The sequence below is a fragment of the Schistocerca americana genome, unplaced genomic scaffold (genome assembly GCF_021461395.2).
Source record: "Schistocerca americana isolate TAMUIC-IGC-003095 unplaced genomic scaffold, iqSchAmer2.1 HiC_scaffold_1273, whole genome shotgun sequence".
Classification (NCBI taxonomy): domain Eukaryota; kingdom Metazoa; phylum Arthropoda; class Insecta; order Orthoptera; family Acrididae; genus Schistocerca; species Schistocerca americana.
Window position 1 is genome coordinate 17,501 of NW_025725345.1, and position 5,000 is coordinate 22,500.

General features: G+C 52.0%; 1 non-coding gene across 1 annotated transcript in view; it reads right to left on the minus strand.

Moving 5' to 3' along the window:
* Window positions 1–984, minus strand: part of LOC124564110 — a 1,910-nt gene extending 926 nt beyond the window's left edge. The window contains exon 1 of the ribosomal RNA XR_006970455.1: window positions 1–984. This exon is cut by the window's left edge and continues 926 nt beyond it. This is a non-coding gene — a ribosomal RNA (small subunit ribosomal RNA).
* Between the last annotated feature and the right edge of the window lie 4,016 nt (window positions 985–5,000).

A 5,000-nucleotide genomic window follows, 5' to 3' on the forward strand; every position in this document is an offset into this window, starting at 1 on the left:
CGAATGCCCCCGCCTGTCCCTATTAATCATTACCTCGGGTTCCGAAAACCAACAAAATAGAACCGAGGTCCTATTCCATTATTCCATGCACACAGTATTCAGGCGGGCTTGCCTGCTTTAAGCACTCTAATTTGTTCAAAGTAAACGTGCCGACCCACCGAGACACTCACTCAAGAGCACCCTGGTAGGATTGCAACGGGGTCCGCCTCGGGACGCACGAGCACGCACGAGGCGCGTCGCACGCCTTCAGCTCGCCCCACCGGCAGGACGTCCCACGATACATGCCAGTTAAACACCGACGGGCGGTGAACCAACAGCGTGGGACACAAATCCAACTACGAGCTTTTTAACCGCAACAACTTTAATATACGCTATTGGAGCTGGAATTACCGCGGCTGCTGGCACCAGACTTGCCCTCCAATAGATACTCGTTAAAGGATTTAAAGTGTACTCATTCCGATTACGGGGCCTCGGATGAGTCCCGTATCGTTATTTTTCGTCACTACCTCCCCGTGCCGGGAGTGGGTAATTTGCGCGCCTGCTGCCTTCCTTGGATGTGGTAGCCGTTTCTCAGGCTCCCTCTCCGGAATCGAACCCTGATTCCCCGTTACCCGTTACAACCATGGTAGGCGCAGAACCTACCATCGACAGTTGATAAGGCAGACATTTGAAAGATGCGTCGCCGGTACGAGGACCGTGCGATCAGCCCAAAGTTATTCAGAGTCACCAAGGCAAACGGACCGGACGAGCCGACCGATTGGTTTTGATCTAATAAAAGCGTCCCTTCCATCTCTGGTCGGGACTCTGTTTGCATGTATTAGCTCTAGAATTACCACAGTTATCCAAGTAACGTGGGTACGATCTAAGGAACCATAACTGATTTAATGAGCCATTCGCGGTTTCACCTTAATGCGGCTTGTACTGAGACATGCATGGCTTAATCTTTGAGACAAGCATATGACTACTGGCAGGATCAACCAGGGAGCTGCGTCAACTAGAGCTGAGCAGCCGGCCGCCCGGGAGTGTGTCCCGGGGGCCCGCGCGAACACGCAAGCGTCCGCTCAATTATTCTGCAAACAGGAGGAGGCTGAGCTCCCCTGCACAATACACCTCGAAACCCTCTCAGGTCCCGGCGGCGCGCAGCGCCGTCCTAAGTACTTGGTCGGGTTCGAGAGAGGCGCAATCGCCCGGAGTTTGGCGAGTAGACGCTTTAGGTGCGACCACCCGTGCTCCCAACTGAGCTTGCCGCTGCCGACAGAGGCCCGGGAGCGTGCTGTCGTGGCATTGCCGGCGGGAGACAACACGCGCCACCTACGGTGGCCGGCAGCTCCAACGCCAGCGCCACAGAAGGACAAAAGCCCCACTTGGGTGCCGAAGCGAACTCTCCCAGCACAGCGCACGCGCCAACACGTCCGCACAGCTGCGATACAAACCACCTGCGAGAACCGCAGAGGCGACCGAGCAGCAGACGGCGTCGCGGCGCCGAGCGCCGGGCGGCGGCGCATCCTCAGCGCACACAGTCCTCAATCGGACCAGCACACTGCAGATGTCCACCGCGCTTCGCACCGGGCCCGCGAGGACCTACTTTGGCCGCACGGCGCCGCGTGCAGGGTGCGCCGGCGCGCAGCTGCGCCGCCTGCCGCCTCCGTCGGCCGGCGCGCCTGCCACTGGCCGCCCCCACCAGCCGGCTGTAGCGCGTGCGCCCACGCACCGCGCGGCCAGCACGCCGGGAGGCCCCCCCTCACCGGCCGGGGACGGTCCCACCCAGCCACCGCCGCGTATCGCTTCACACCCACATGCCATTCACGTTCGTGGGCATGGTGGGTATCGCTGAAACAACCGGTTGGTAGCTCAACCGATCGTCGCCATCACTGATTCACCTCTAGCGAGAACAACCGCACCACAACCGTTTACCAGTTGTTCATTTGCGTAACGTCACCAGCAAACGTAGACGTCCATCGCCATTTGCAAATTCAACGATTGTTGCATGCCTGTGTCAGGTGTCACGACACACTATGTCTGCCCACATACACGCAACAACATGTGCACGCTTCGCGAACACGTGGAAGGTGGCCCCCGTACGTATGCGATGTCCATTGCGCGAACGACTGTCAACCGGCCTCTGTCGCATGTCGCAGATGTGGAACGCAGTGCACCATGCTATCACGGTGTGTGAGAAGAGACGACTACGTCTGACAACACGCGCCACTACATCAACAGACGGCTCATGCTGATCGCCATCCACGGCATACCATACTGCAATCCAGCTCTTATAGGGAGACGACACGTAGCTGAGTGCACAATATTTGGACCGTATGGTTCGCCGTTGTTGGCGCAGTCGTGGTACGGTCACACATGTACCACGATGTATCATTCAGTACATGAGGACCAATGTGCAGTACAGTGTGTGATTTGGACGTACAACATCAGCGGACAGTTGACACACGCCGTACCACAACGTAGGCTGTGCTTCGCCATGCAAATGCCAATGAACAACTGCGAAGGGCATTGAGCATGTACGTCCTGCTGCCATCCGCATTACAGTGTATAGCTGCAAGGTGTTTAACATGAAGCGATACTCTGGGGACCAGGCAGTGCGAGTAGCAAACTATATTGCGGGGGTTGCAGTTAGGCAACACCACACTAATTTAACGCGTCGTATGACAATTACAGAGCAGGTTAAGGCCCAACGTGTGTTGGGTTAAGGCCCAACGTGTGTTGGGTTAAGGCCCAACGTGTGTTGGGTTAAGGCCCAACGTGTGTTGGGTTAAGGCCCAACGTGTGTTGGGTTAAGGCCCAACGTGTGTTGGGTTAAGGCCCAACGTGTGTTGGGTTAAGGCCCAACGTGTGTTGGGTTAAGGCCCAACGTGTGTTGGGTTAAGGCCCAACGTGTGTTGGGTTAAGGCCCAACGTGTGTTGGGTTAAGGCCCAACGTGTGTTGGGTTAAGGCCCAACGTGTGTTGGGTTAAGGCCCAACGTGTGTTGGGTTAAGGCCCAACGTGTGTTGGGTTAAGGCCCAACGTGTGTTGGGTTAAGGCCCAACGTGTGTTGGGTTAAGGCCCAACGTGTGTTGGGTTAAGGCCCAACGTGTGTTGGGTTAAGGCCCAACGTGTGTTGGGTTAAGGCCCAACGTGTGTTGGGTTAAGGCGCAACGTGTGTTGGGTTAAGGCGCAACGTGGGTTACGTTAAGGCGCAACGTGGGTTACGTTAAGGCGCAACGTGGGTTACGTTAAGGCGCAACGTGGGTTACGTTAAGGCGCAACGTGGGTTACGTTAAGGCGCAACGTGGGTTACGTTAAGGCGCAACGTGGGTTACGTTAAGGCCCAATATAGGTTAGGTTAAGGCCCAATATAGGTTAGGTTAAGGCCCAATATAGGTTAGGTTAAGGCCCAATATAGGTTAGGTTAAGGCCCAATATAGGTTAGGTTAAGGTACAATATAGGTTAGGTTAAGGTACAATATAGGTTAGGTTAAGGTACAATATAGGTTAGGTTAAGGTACAATATGGGTTAGGTTAAGGTACAATATGGGTTAGGTTAAGGCGCAATATGGGTTAGGTTAAGGCGCAATATGGGTTAGGTTAAGGCGCAATATGGGTTAGGTTAAGGCGCAATATGGGTTAGGTTAAGGCGCAATATGGGTTAGGTTAAGGCGCAATATGGGTTAGGTTAAGGCGCAATATGGGTTAGGTTAAGGCGCAATATGGGTTAGGTTAAGGCGCAATATGGGTTAGGTTAAGGTACAATATAGGTTAGGTTAAGGTACAATATAGGTTAGGTTAAGGTACAATATAGGTTAGGTTAAGGTACAATATGGGTTAGGTTAAGGTACAATATAGGTTAGGTTAAGGCACAATATGGGTTAGGTTAAGGCGCAATATGGGTTAGGGTAAGGCGCAATATGGGTTAGGTTAAGGCGCAATATGGGTTAGGTTAAGGCGCAACGTGGGTTACGTTAAGGCGCAACGTGGGTTACGTTAAGGCGCAACGTGGGTTACGTTAAGGCGCAACGTGGGTTACGTTAAGGCGCAACGTGGGTTACGTTAAGGCGCAACGTGGGTTACGTTAAGGCCCAATATAGGTTAGGTTAAGGCCCAATATAGGTTAGGTTAAGGCCCAATATAGGTTAGGTTAAGGCCCAATATAGGTTAGGTTAAGGCCCAATATAGGTTAGGTTAAGGTACAATATAGGTTAGGTTAAGGTACAATATAGGTTAGGTTAAGGTACAATATGGGTTAGGTTAAGGCGCAATATGGGTTAGGTTAAGGCGCAATATGGGTTAGGTTAAGGCGCAATATGGGTTAGGTTAAGGCGCAACGTGGGTTACGTTAAGGCGCAACGTGGGTTACGTTAAGGCGCAACGTGGGTTACGTTAAGGCGCAACGTGGGTTACGTTAAGGCGCAACGTGGGTTACGTTAAGGCCCAATATAGGTTAGGTTAAGGCCCAATATAGGTTAGGTTAAGGCCCAATATAGGTTAGGTTAAGGCCCAATATAGGTTAGGTTAAGGTACAATATGGGTTAGGTTAAGGTACAATATGGGTTAGGTTAAGGTACAATATAGGTTAGGTTAAGGCGCAACGTGGGTTACGTTAAGGCCCAATATAGGTTAGGTTAAGGCCCAATATAGGTTAGGTTAAGGCCCAATATAGGTTAGGTTAAGGCCCAATATAGGTTAGGTTAAGGCCCAATATAGGTTAGGTTAAGGTACAATATAGGTTAGGTTAAGGTACAATATAGGTTAGGTTAAGGTACAATATGGGTTAGGTTAAGGTACAATATGGGTTAGGTTAAGGTACAATATAGGTTAGGTTAAGGCACAATATGGGTTAGGTTAAGGCGCAATATGGGTTAGGTTAAGGCGCAATATGGGTTAGGTTAAGGCGCAATATGGGTTAGGTTAAGGCGCAATATGGGTTAGGTTAAGGCACAATACGGGTTAGGTTAAGGCACAATACGGGTTAGGTTAAGGCACAATACGGGTTAGGTTAAGGCACAC